The sequence below is a fragment of the Brassica rapa genome, chromosome A10 (assembly GCF_000309985.2).
Source record: "Brassica rapa cultivar Chiifu-401-42 chromosome A10, CAAS_Brap_v3.01, whole genome shotgun sequence".
Classification (NCBI taxonomy): Eukaryota; Viridiplantae; Streptophyta; class Magnoliopsida; order Brassicales; family Brassicaceae; genus Brassica; species Brassica rapa.
The window spans coordinates 5,498,965-5,512,752 of NC_024804.2; the positions used below are offsets into that span (position 1 = coordinate 5,498,965).

The 13,788-nt window shown below is 47.2% G+C and overlaps 1 non-coding gene across 1 annotated transcript; it reads right to left on the bottom strand.

The window, feature by feature from the left end:
- Nucleotides 1-13,212: 13,212 nt before the first annotated feature.
- On the bottom strand, nt 13,213-13,319 carry LOC117129431. Its single transcript, XR_004453080.1, has one exon. It is a non-coding gene; the product is annotated as a small nucleolar RNA R71 (small nucleolar RNA).
- Nucleotides 13,320-13,788: the final 469 nt, after the last annotated feature.

Genomic DNA, 13,788 nt, shown 5'->3' on the forward strand with positions numbered 1-13,788 from the left:
GAATAATCGATCAATGTTCACATCTTGACATCGATCGACAGCGAAGGGCGCAGAAAGCTCGTTTGGTCTCATCCAGTTAGAGCCCAAGTCTTAACCAATGTACAAGATTACCCCTAACGAGTTTTAGCCTAATTATATAAGCTTTGGTAGTTTGGCCTCACGCCGGCTAGCGAGAACTTAATCCGTGTCGCTCTTTCTCAGTGTCGATTCCTGTCTCCACTCCTTCTTCGAGCTCTCCTATTGATCCACGAGGCGCCTCACCAGCGAGAATCTCAAATCGCGAGAATCAGATCCTTATCCGCGATTTGGAGATGAAGCTCCAATCTCCTTCGATCCCAGCGTCGATTCCAGCCGCGAAGGTTCCTTCGTACGCGGCGAGGTTCAAATTGTCCCTGAGGAATCTCCGTAAGATCTCAGATCCGTCGTTTTTAGAGAACGGGACGCCGGTAATCCAAGCGCCGGAGTCTGAGCTTCTCAGAACCTCGGAACTCTGGAAAGACCATGTGGTTGCACACTTCCATGGTCGTCGTCCTTCTGCATCAAAGATTATTACCGATTTGAACCCAGTTTGGGGAAAGTTCGGTAGTATTACTGTCAGAACGGTCTCTGATACATGTGTCTTGATTTACATCCCCTCTGTGCAGACTAGAGAGTGGGTGTTGCAGGTTGGTTACTGGCAGGCTGATAGGTGTTCCTTCTCGGTTTATCCTTGGACAGCTGATGGTAATCTGGCCGCTCAGGAGTTGCTCTTTGCGCCGACGTGGGTAGTGCTGAAGAACATCCCTCCTCAGTTATACTCTTTGGATGGTATCAGTGTAGTTGCTAGCGGTATTGGAGATCCACTTCACACTGAGAAGTCTCCTCTAGACCCCTACCATTTCGGTGATACTAAGGTCAAGGTGGAGATTGATCTTTCAAAAACTCCCCCGGAGGTGGTAGAAGTCAGAGATACACAAGGAAACTCGGTTAGAGTCAATGTGGAGTACCCTAGTCTCCCTCCTAAGTGTCTGAATTGTGGAAAGTTTTGTCATTTTATGAACCGGTGTAACAAAGCTCCACGGTAGAGGCCGCTGACTCAGAAGAAAGAGAAGGTGACCAGTGTTGTGAAGTCTGGCTCAGAGGTTTCATTAGAAGGTGAGTATCAGGAAGGGGAGAAAGAAGCAATTGTAGTGAAGGATGAGGTTGGCCAAGTCTAGGCCTCGCAAGAGGTCAAGGTCCAGAGCGCGAGCTAGAGCGAGAGCGTAAAGTTCCCCTCCGGAAGATAGTGTGGGCGTGGAGGTAGTAGAGTCAAAAGTGGCTCTAGAAGTGAAGATACAAGACTCTGCGCCGTTAATTCGGGACTCGACGGTGGCGGAGTCAGCTCCGGTTGCGGGGTCAAGAGAAAGGCTCTCAGTTGGAGGAAGGGGAGATTAGTGGGGAAGAAGAGGAAGATTTGGTTCAGTTTTCAAAGGAGAACCAGAACGAGATGTTTGTTAAGGAGGAGGAAGAGTCTCTCTGGCTAACTAAGCACTTGAAGAACTTTCGAAGAGCGCTGAGACAACATAAACTTTGGAGAGCTTCTGGAGCAGTGGGGAAGCCTCCTAAATCAGTGAGGCTTCTTGATCGCGTTTTCTCCACCGGGAGGAAGCTTGAAGCTTGATCGGTCGAAATATCGTATTCAACTGTGTATATATGAAGATTTTTAGTTGGAACATTAGAGGTATTAATGGAGTTGGTCGTCAAAGGGTAGTTCGTAGTTGGCTTCAGAGTCTGGGTTCGTCAGTGGGGTCTTTCCTAGAGACTCATTTACAGGAAGAGAACTTTTTTAGTGTTTTGGGAGCGGTGGCTCCTGGTTGGAGGTTTGATAATAATTATTCAGAGGCTGCAGGGGGGTAGAATTTGGCTTGTGTGGAACCCGTCCTTGTCAGTTGTGGTCTATTTGAAAACGGATCAGTTGATTCTTTGTGGGGTGATCGATCCAGCTTCTGGTACGGAGTGTGCGGTGGCCTTTGTGTATGCGCATAATTCGGATAATAATCACTATTGCTAATAATCCGCTGGTAGCAGCTTCACCCCTAGTAGTGCTTGATGACTTTAATCAGATACTAACGGCGGAGGAACATTTTTCTCTGCTACCTTATGATCTTCCGGTCAGAGGTATGGAAGAGTTCCGGCAGTGTTTGGAGGACAGTAACTTGTCAGATATGGATATCAGAGGCACCTTCTTTTCCTGGTCTAATAAGCGGCCAGAGGACCCAATCTTGAGGAAGCTTGACAGGGCCCTGTGCAGTGAGCGCTGGAGGGATAGATACCCAGAAGTTGTGAGTGTGTTTGAAGCGTCGGGAGATTCTGATCACTCTCCTATAGTGGTTTCTTTCGCTGAATTGCCTTCGGTAAGGAAATGCAGTTTCATGTACTTCTCTTTCCTTTCCTCCCATCCTAGGTTCCTCGAGGAGATTCTTAAGACCTGGGAAGAGGATATCCCGGTAGGCTCCAAGCTTTTCTCGCTTGGACAGAGATTGAAGAAAACCAAAGCAACGTGTAGAAGATTGAACAAGGAGGGCTTTGGCAATATCCAGCAGAAAGCGAAAGAAGCTCTAGAGGCATTGAAAGCGATCCAGCTCCAAATGTTAACGGCTCCTTCAGATTCTCTGTTCCGACAAGAGTTTGTTGCTAGGAAGAACTGGTAATTCTTTGAAACAGACCAGGAGATCTTCTTCAGCAGAAAGGCGAGAATAAGATGGTTAGAATGCGGGGATGCTAACACAAAGTTCTTCTTCAAAGCGTTGATTGCTCATCAAATGAGGAACTGTATCAGTTATTTGATAGATGGAGGGAATACCATGGTCGTTAATCAAGCTCAGATTAAGGAGATGGTGGTGGCTGATATACCTTGGATTTGACCCGTTTTTATCCATGGTATATAAGCATTTTACAATATATATATATATCTATGTTTTCTACTCTTCTAGGTATGTTTTCAGGTTCAGGTGCATTTCGGAGTAAAGCTATGACTTTGGAGCATTTTGGAGCTTAAAGGACATTTCACCCGAGCTGACCACTTAGAGGTCGACGAGAGGAAGAATAATCGATCGATGCGCATCAGTGCTGACGATCGACACCAAGAGATGCCTCGACGGATGAAGATTAATATCGATCGATGTACACAAGTACCGTCGATCGATGTCGAGACACCAGACGCGACATTTTGGATTCAGCAGACTTAAAAACCAAGGCCAAGCCAAATTGCCTAAAATGCCCTGACGAGTTTTTAACCTAGTAGAATATATACTGCCTAGTGTTTTTGACGGCAGAAGAACATAGCTTTTTCTAGACCTAGTTTTGTTACAAGTTTCATTTGGGAGAGAAGATCACTTGTGATTGGAACTCCTTGTTTCTATTTCTTTTCATATATTCTATGAGTTTCTATTTATCTATTGATATGAATTGTTTTGCTATGTCTGCGTAGTTCAACTGTTAGATCCAGGGTTCAGATAGACTTGTGGGATTAGCCCCAAACTGTAGATCTGCCTTGTTGTGATATTCATGATAGATTTGTATTCATTGCTTGTTTTAGCCTTGCTAACTAGAACTTGATCATAGGATTGCATATTCAAGCACCCTTGTTATCCCATCCTGACATCTATCTATCATATTAGGATTGCTATAGAGGGCTAACCTTCAATTTAGAATCTTAGTAGAGCATTTCATACTAGCGCATAGGCCTGGCTAGAACTCGTCGATCGATGTCCTCAACTGACAATTGATCAATGTTGGCAAAGGTATATCGGTCGACGTCTTAATAGACTATTGATCGACACTCTCTTGTGTCTGCATAGTAACCGGTGAGACACGAGATCTAGTCTGTTAACCAGTGGTACATGCGACAGCTGATCACTGAGTTAAGCGAATGAGCTCTAATATATCATGCATGCAACAGTTATGCATCTATAGGTATTATAATCTCCAACACCTGAATAGTGGCCCTGCATCTAATATTATTTCCAACCAAGTTACATTTATATTTACTCGCTTGTTACTATTGCTATTCCATTTAAACATTTACAACCTTTAGAATTAATAAACACTAGATTTAATTGTTCCCTAGCTCCTTGTGGATTCGATCCCTAAGTACTACATCTAAACCTCTTTTGATGAGAGTAACACTCCTTAGGGTAATTTGAGTGGTATCAAATTTGGTGCCGTTGCCGGGGAGCTTTGATCGCCATTAGATTTAATTTTATTAATTCTTTTTCTTTTCTTTACCCCTTTTCTAATAATATTTTTTTTGTCTTTTCAGGTGCATGCCCAGCGGTACCAGAAGCAACAAGGAGAAAGTCTTTTCAGGTCAACGTTCCACATCGCCCGACACAACCACTTCGTCGTCGATCGATACGCACAACCACCCGTCGACCGACACCAGACCATCATCGTCGATCGATCCCAATCGTTCGACAGCGATCGATACTACACCGCATACGTCGATCGATATTGTGTCGTCAAAAATGATAAACATTATTATTCTAACTCAGGACAAGAACGGAAACCTGTATGACCAGGCCTGTCATCTGCGTAATGCAACAGGTCAGAAAATATATGCTCAGGGAACTGTAATCCCTGATGCTGATGCTACAGGAGCTGCTCAACCTGCAGATGAGGACGCTCGATCGAAACCACTGGCCGACTACAATCGCCCAGATGAGTAATATTCCAACAGATCAGCTATTCGACTTCCGGAGATCCAGAAGCAGAATTTCGAGCTGAAGCCTCAATACTACACTCTCGTGTCGCAGATACCCTACTCTGGGTTACCGCACGAGCATCCTATGGACTATTTGTTGGGGTCAAAAACGGTCACGACGGAATTACCACCCGAAAATTATCGGAGATCGTATTTCCGAAAGAGATAGTAAAAAGAAGGATACAACTTTAGTAAAGTATAACCAATACGAAGTTTTTACGAAGAAGTATCCTTTGAGATTCAAACCAAACAAACCAAGCTCGGTCACCACGCATACACGCCGTCCAGTCGCTATGCAGCAACCAAACCCGAGCCAAGCTCGGTCGCTACGTAGCGACCGAGCTTGAGCCAAAGCCAAAGCCAAAGCTCGGTCACTACGTAGCGACCGAGCGATTGTCCCGCTTGGTCGCTACGTAGCGACCGAGCGATCGTCCCGCGGAAAATTCGTAGTAAACGTGTCGAGTCGGAAGACGGCCCAAAGGGACCTAAAACACGACTCGAGGCCCATCCTACGATTTCCTAACCCAAAACCCGTAAACCGCAGCACGGTTTACGCTTGGCCCACGAGGAAGGATAAATGTCAAGTTTCCGCGGATAAATACGGAAGTTTTGAAGATAATTGTGAAGATCGGGAAAAATGGAATATCTCCATTTTTATGCTATGACGGCTTAAGGGCAGAAGAGTAAAAGCGTAAACCGACCTTGGAGCTAGTATATAAGGAGTCCTAGGCGAGGAGCATGAAGGAGAACTTTTTCAGAGCAAACTTAGTACTTAGAGCGATTTAGGCAATTTTTCCGTTTTTGTTATTTCGAGCTGCGACTCAATTAGGTTTAGCCGTCTTAGGGTTGCTAGAACTAGGAATCTCGCCGACAGCTCTCGAGCTCAGGCTTATACCTTGTTGTAAACGCTCATACGCAAATTCGGAATAAGATCTTCTTTGCTCTCTTTTTCGATTTATTATTCTTTATCGTTGTTATTCTCGTGTCCTGATTGCTTGACGTGTGGTAATTAGCAGATATCCGGGTCCTCTGGGAAATTAGGGTTTTCCTAGTTTCCTTATTTAAACGGAAATCGACAGTGTGAATTTCGGTTCCCACAGTTTGGCGCTAGAAGGAGGGGGGGTACGGATCAATCTAACCCGCAAAAGCCACACAACTCTCAATCAGACATGTCAACTAACGACGCGGATAACGTGCAAACTCCTCTTAACGGAGGCAGCGGCACCAATCTCCACACTCCAGTAGCAGACGTATCCGCGGCCAACGCGCAAGCCAACGCCGCGACGCTCGAGGAGTTTAAAAAGATGTTCGCCACCTATGAAAAAAGGTCCGAAGAACAGGATAAGCTCGTGAATACCTTGACCAAACAGGTTGAAACCTTAACGGCAAGGACCCAAGCTATCCGTCCCCGCGGAACCACCCAAATCCACGGGAAGAGGCTCGACTTCGCCACCCCACTCGATAGAGCAGGAGTCGCGCGGGAACGACCTTCCGGTCAAAACCCTAGCGAGAAATCTCCCATCGAAAAGGGGAACCCTGAAAATCTTCCGCCCCCTGCAAAGGACTCAGAGGATAACGAAGCCGAACACATTGACCTGGATCCTAGCGATGTCTCCAACGACACCGACGAGGATGCCGACAGACATCCAAGAAGGACCAGAAGCCGATCCGCTCGGGAAGGCTCCCTGTTCGAAAAACCAATGACGGAAGAAGAGGAAGTCTCCTATTGGAACGAACAAGAGGAGCTGGCCGAAAAGCAAACCGAGCTCACTCGCAGTAAACACCGACAAGCTCGGAAATCCACTGACGAGACATCGGATATCCGTGATCTTCGTGATTACATCACCAAGACTGCGGCAGAAGTGAGAGTCGTAAAGTCTCAAATCCATCATGCTACTAGTGCTGCCCCCGAGATCAATCGACTGTTGGAAGGAGCTCGAAAGACCCCCTTTACCAGTCGAATATCGGACATGAGGGTGTCCGATCCAGGAAAAATCAAAGTACCGAAGTACGATGGTACGGCTGATCCAAAAGCGCACCTTCAGGCTTTCCACATTGCGATGGGAAGAGCAAGACTGAAGGACGGCGAAAAGGATGCCGGCTATTGCCGCCTGTTTGTCGAAAATCTTGAAGGAGCAGCGCTCGAATGGTTCGCACGCCTTCGTCGCAACACCATCGGGAGTTTTCGACAGCTCGCATCGGAATTCCTCAAACAATACTCTGTATTCATAGACAGAGAAACTTCCGATGTTGATCTCTGGAGTCTCTCCCAGAGGGAAGACGAACCCCTCCGCGAGTTTATCAGTCGTTTCAAGCTGATAATGTCCAGGGTCAGCGGGATAAGCGACAAAGTGGCCATCGACGCGCTGAGAAAGACGCTCTGGTACAAGTCGAAATTCAGAAAGTGGATAACTCTCGACAAACCGCGAACGATCCAGGACGCCCTCCACAAAGCAACGGACTACATCATAGTCGAGGAAGAAACTAAAGTCTTATCGCAAAAACATAAGGCGGCAAGACCATCCTCGAAAGACGCAGATCCGAAGGGGAAAAAGAAGAACTCTCGTAACGACAAGTACGTCCATCACGAGGGGGAAGATCTCCAAGGGGCGCATAACTATGCGATCAATTCGGATCAAGGCCGGACCACGGGCAACACATGGACTCGCAATCAAGGGTATGACGAAAACACCTTCTGCGAGTTCCACCAATCCCGAGAACACTCCACGACCAACTGCAAAGTCTTGGGAGCAAGACTGGCCGCAAAGCTACTCGCTGGAGAGCTCTCGGAAGTAACTAGCGTCAAGGATCTCATCCTCAATTCTGATCGCCCTCCAAAGATGGACAGAAATCTGTCCGCTGAAAAATCCCCTCAACGAAACCAGCCTGGGGATAAACGGGGTAGGAGGCCGGACGACAAGGGGAACGATAACAATCGTCGCAGAGTCAATATGATCATCGGAGGATCACAATACTGCGGCGATACTGTATCGGCCATCAAGGCTTACCAACGGAAGGCAGAGTCGAGTGCAAATCGGCCTACTTGGTCTCCTCCTCGAGATGGCCAAAATTACTCGATCACTTTCACAAAGGAAGAAGCCGGCGGAATCGACCAACCTCACTGCAACCCGCTCGTCATAGATCTCGTCATACGAGATTTAGAAGTCGGAAGGATACTCGTCGACACGGGAAGCACGGTCAACGTAATCTTCCACGACACTCTCAAGCGGATGAACATCGAACTCGGAGAAGTGATTCCGACGCCAAAACCACTCACGGGTTTTTCAGGCGAAGTATCGATGACTCTTGGATCGATCCAATTGCCAGTCATGGCCAAGGAGATCATGAAAATCGTCGAATTCGCAGTAGTCGATCATCCCGCTATCTACAACGTGATCATGGGAACCCCATGGCTCAACGCCATGAAGGCAGTTCCGTCAACCTTCCACATGGGTCTCAAATTCCCAACGCCAAGCGGAGTCGCGGCCATCTGCGGATGCCAAAAACAGTCGCGGCTATGCTTCCTCGCAGAACACAAGTTAAGGCAAATCACGACTTCTGCAGCTGTAAACGGCAAGCGCACGAAGATAGATTGATCTTCGACCAAAAGCGCCCCGGGAAAAGACAAATTAAAATCGTCTACCGACGCAAACGCATCGGACGTCGAAGCTCGACACAAGTCCGAAGACCACGCTACAACTCAACCGGAACATCCGGAAAATAGCTTTGACCCAGCCACGATCGACACGGTCAAGGCGGACATCGCGACATCTACCGCCGAGTAGGAACACTCGCGGCATGAAACAGAACTACGAGATGGCTTGATCCTCGAAAGGGGTACGTAGGCAGTTCGTCGAAAGACGAATTCAGCTATCCCCCTCTCTAAAAAGGGGGGGGGGGAGTGGGTGCGTATACTCGTATACTCCCACTTAGAAAAATCTTCATTATTGTAATCGAGTTTTTAGAAACTTCAAAAACTTTTACTACAATATACGTTGTCTTTTTTATCGAAAACGTTTACGCTTCAGTAAAATACAAAAGAAACTTTCAGGACACGCCTGAAAACGTTAAGACTCTTGTCTGCGGCCCCATCCGGCCCAAAAATCGTAAAGATTATCATCTTTCAAACAGACAAAAATACATGTACAATCCTCGAAATAACTGCGAGACGTCGCAAAAAGTTAAAATTCAAGGATAATACTAACAAATTGTCCGAACGCGACTACCAAACATCTTACGCCCCGTTCGTCGATTGGCCCCGACGAACACGCTAGCCGTCTTAAACAAACGCAATTCGATCACTCTTTTGATCTTCAAAACGTCCAGCACAAGGACAAAAGCGCGCTACAACAAAAATCCTAAATTTTGGTTTAGCACTTCCAGTTGACTTTGAGAAGGTGCTCGATTCGTACCATACAAGTCATATAAGCTGAGAACCTATCGCGTACTTTAAATCGGTACGAGTCTGGAAGAAATCGCAACAGGAAAAACGATAGCCGGCTAGTCACCGCACAAACCTTAACCGAAAGTAAACCTAGGTCTTGCCCTAAACCCAACGCTCTGGTCTCAAACATCTCAAGGCATGATATCTAAAAGATACGAGATCCTAAACCATGTCTCTCCGTTCGTATCTCAATGTTCTCGAAAATCGTAAAGATGGGTAATTCTTACGAAAATCACGAACGAACCAACAGATTGGACGTCTAATCGGAATTGAATATGAGACGACAACTCATATTTACTTCGAACCTACTCGGGAAAAACTCGAAAAATGAAACATTCATCATCTATATAAACCGTGTAAAGCGGCAAGGGGATTCGAAGCCACCAACGGCCAGTCCCGATAAGCAATAAAAACGGCCAAAAAGGGCCCATACAAATCTCTCGGCCACACTCGGCCATAAACATAAAACAGAAAGACGAACATCTTTCTTTCGATAACTACTCCACCGCTCATAATCCAAAGTCAAAGTCCCCGGACAACGAAGCACCAAACGCATCCGCGGGACGATCCTCTTCCTCGCCACCATCGGGAAACCCGGTCAAAACCTCCTCGGTATCAGGGGAAACCGGGATGGAATCCCAGATTGAATCCGCTCGTCGATCGGAGGGATAAGCGCCTCAGCGTGGGCATGTTCATTCATCCCACTCTTCATCAAGCTCATTTCATCCTCGAACGCGTAGTCATCGGCTTGCGTCCTCCAAAGACGTCCGACCGAACCGCGGCACTCACGAAAGTCACCCACCGAGGTAAAGGCATTCTTGAGGTTCCCATACTCAACCTGGAATTGAGAGGCACGAGTCTTCATCACCTCGACGATTTCCCTTTTGCCCTTCCTTTCCGCTTTGCGGATAGCCCGCGCATGATCACGAGTAAGTTGCGCCTCTCGCTCCAACATCTCGCCTTGCACGCGAGCGAGATCCCGCTCCGCTTTCTCCGCTTTGAAGCGGTAGACCATGGCTTCTCTATGGCCCGCCTCAATGGCCGAGCCCAGCAAACTCAGGCCCTGCAAAATCGATTGACATGTTATAAATATATACATAGGACAATCACCAAAAAATTCTCAAAAAAAACTAACCCCATTGATGATGCGAGATCCTTCCGCAACGACTCTCGGCCTCGCCGATTCCTTCGTAGGAGGAGGAGCATCGAAACCTGGTCGCAGATCAGCAAAGAAATCATCGAAATCCGGAATAGGGACCTCGCTCGAACCACTCCCATCGCCGTAAGCAAGGTTCGGATCCCATCCTGGAAGCATAGAGTCATCCATCGAAAATTCTATGTCGCCAAGATCGACATCTTTTCCCTTCCAAGAGCTCGACTTCGGCACAGCTCTTGGAGCTTCGACGGGATTCTGGTCGTCAGGTTCGGAGTCACTTCCCGTGTTCGCAGCCGAAGCAGGTCTGGGTTGCACGAATCTCAATGCCCTCCGAACCCTCTTCGGCGTAAAAGAAGTCCAGAAGAAAGGACCGTTCCTGAGAAGATCTCTCACCGCAATGATGTCCTCAGGGAACGGAGCAAGAGGGGTGATGAAGGGACGATCATTCGGCAACCTCCGGAACAGTGGAATGCAACTCTCTTCGACGGACGCAGCGTCTATACGAACAAAGAAAAAGAACTTCTTCCACGAGTTGAAGTTCGAAATGAACTTCTTAACCACTGACATAAATTTCCGAGGGACCAATCTATGCTTATCCGTATCTGTGACAAGTTGGAGCCTCAAAAGCGCTTCATAATGATCGACGGAAAGGGAAAGACCATGCTCGTAGTTTAGGATCAGGATCCCAATGAGATGCTGAATGGCGAGGGGAGTCAACTGACTTATCGCAACTTCGAAACTGTCCAACACTCGGACGAGAATTTCGGGTATTGGGAACCATAGGCGACAACGCACGACGAACGCCTCATAGCAAGTGAAGTAACCCTCTGGGGGGCTGTTAGCGCATTCCCCGCGGCAGGGAACCCGGAACTCCACAGCATCCGGGATATGGTAGAACGATTGCATGATCGCGAGAAACTCGTCGGTACTCCTGCTTGCATCCCCTTTCTCGACTCCACGATGGATCAGGACCGGGAACGACTTCTCCTTGGCAGGGGTCAACGAGCCATAATGAGCAACCCACCATGCCTCGTTCTCGGCAGGATGTACCGAGTGAGGCACGAACTCCATCTTCGGAACGATGAGCTCTTCATAAGCACTCGCGGACGAAGACCCTTTTTTGCAATCTTTTTCTTGCTCGACATCTTTACACTTCTCTTGAGAAAATAGAGGAAAAGGGTGGAGAGAAAGATAGAAAGTTTTTCTTAAGAAAGATCTTATAGAAAGACAAGAAAAGTCAAAAAACTATGAAACAAGTTACCTCCCTTCTTATAGGCATGAGGATTTACTATTCAAGCTCGGACTTTCGGATAATAATTCCATCCAACACGCCTAACTTACCAAACATGCCTAATCACACGCTAGGATCCTACGGTGCATGATCCTAACGGGCTGGGGGGCTAACTGTTGGGGTCAAAAACGGTCACGACGGAATTACCACCCAAAAATCCTCGGAGATCGTATTTCCGAAAGAGATAGTAAAAAGAAGGATACAACATTCGTAAAGTATAACCAATACGAAGTTTTTACGAAGAAGTATCCTTTGAGATTCAAACCAAACAAACCAAGCTCGGTCACCACGCATACACGCCGTCCGGTCGCTATGCAGTAACCAAACCCGAGCCAAGCTCGGTCGCTATGTAGCGACCGAGCTCGAGCCCAAGCTCGGTCGCTACGTAGCGACCGAGCTCAAGCCAAAGCTCGGTCGCTACGTAGCGACCGAGCGATCGTCCCGCTCGGTCGCTACGTAGCGACCGAGCTCGAGCCAAAGCTCGGTCACTACGTAGCGACCGAGCTCAAGCCAAAGCTCGGTCGCTACGTAGCGACCGAGCGCTCTACGTAGCGACCGGGCTCGAGCCGAAGTTCGGTCGCTGTGTAGCGATTGAACTCTTCCGGACATCGACAGACATCAATCCATGCATTCTCGTCAAATCTTCGAACGCTATCTCCCGAAGACCGTAGCAAGCTCAGACCATGTTTTCCGCTATTCCAATTCATCGATCAAGCTTCGCGGATGAGAAACCGCGGAAAATTCGTAGTAAACGTGTCGAGTCGGAAGACGGCCCAAAGGGACCTAAAACACGACTCGAGGCCCATCCTACGATTTCCTAACCCAAAACCCGTAAACCGCAGCACGGTTTACGCTTGGCCCATGAGGAAGGATAAATGTCAAGTTTTCGCGGATAAATACGGAAGTTTTGAAGATAATTGTAAAGATCGGGAAAATGGAATATCTCCATTTTTATGCTATGACGGCTTAAGGGCATAAGAGTAAAAGCGTAAACCGACCTTGGAGCTAGTATATAAGGAGTCCTAGGCGAGGAGCATGAAGGAGAACTTTTTCAGAGCAAACTTAGTACTTAGAGCGATTTAGGCAATTTTTCCGTTTTTGTTATTTCGAGCTACGACTCAATTAGGTTTAGCCGTCTTAGGGTTGCTAGAACTAGGAATCTCGCCGACAGCTCTCGAGCCCAGGCTTATACCTTGTTGTAAACGCTCATACGCTAATTCGGAATAAGATATTCTTTGCTCTCTTTTTCAATTTATTATTCTTTATCGTTGTTATTCTCGTGTCCTGATTGCTTGACGTGTGGTAATTAGCAGATATCCGGGTCCTCTGGGAAATTAGGGTTTTCCTAGTTTCCTTATTTAAACGGAAATCGATAGTGTGAATTTCGGTTCCCACACTATTTGGAACGGTTCGAGGATCTAATCGCTGCTATTCGGATGGAAGGAGTCCCCGAAGATTACCTACTGTGCAAACTCTTCAGATACACGCTGAATGGAGAAGCGATGCACTGGCTTAGGTAGCAACCCACAGGATCTTTAACATCCTGGAGCGACATCAAGAATGCTTTCTTACGAAACTTATTCGATGAGGCGCGCGCTGAAGAACTTCGGAACAAAATTTCCACATTCTTGCAGAAGGCTGGAGAGTCCTTCAAAGATGCGTGGATTAGATTTAGGTTCTTCCAATGAGACTGTCAACACCATGGATTTAACGAAGTGCAGCTGCTAAGCACTTTCTTCCGAGGTCTCGCCTTACAGTATCAAATGGCCCTTGATACGGCGAGTGAAGGAAACTTCACTACTCGGAATCCGTTGGAAGCTGTGAGACTTATCGAAAACCTTGCTAACAGCAGCAGCACCAAAAACACTGACTCTGAATGGAAGAAGTCTGTAGCCTCTATCGGGAAGGAACAGATAGACGAAGTAAGAGCTAAGTTAGATGTGGTACACGAGCTTCTTAGGAAGCAAGTCTGTTCAGCTGAAGGAGAAGTAGCAGATACGGAAGGAGAAGAAAATGTGAATTACATTGGAGGTACCGGATTCCAGAAATTTGGAAACCAGGGCGGAAACAGAAACTTCTTTGGAAATGGCCAAAGAAGTAACCAAAATTCACAATTCCAAAAACCCTTCAACAACAGCAAGAGCTACTCGAACTCTTACTACCAAAATCCACCACCC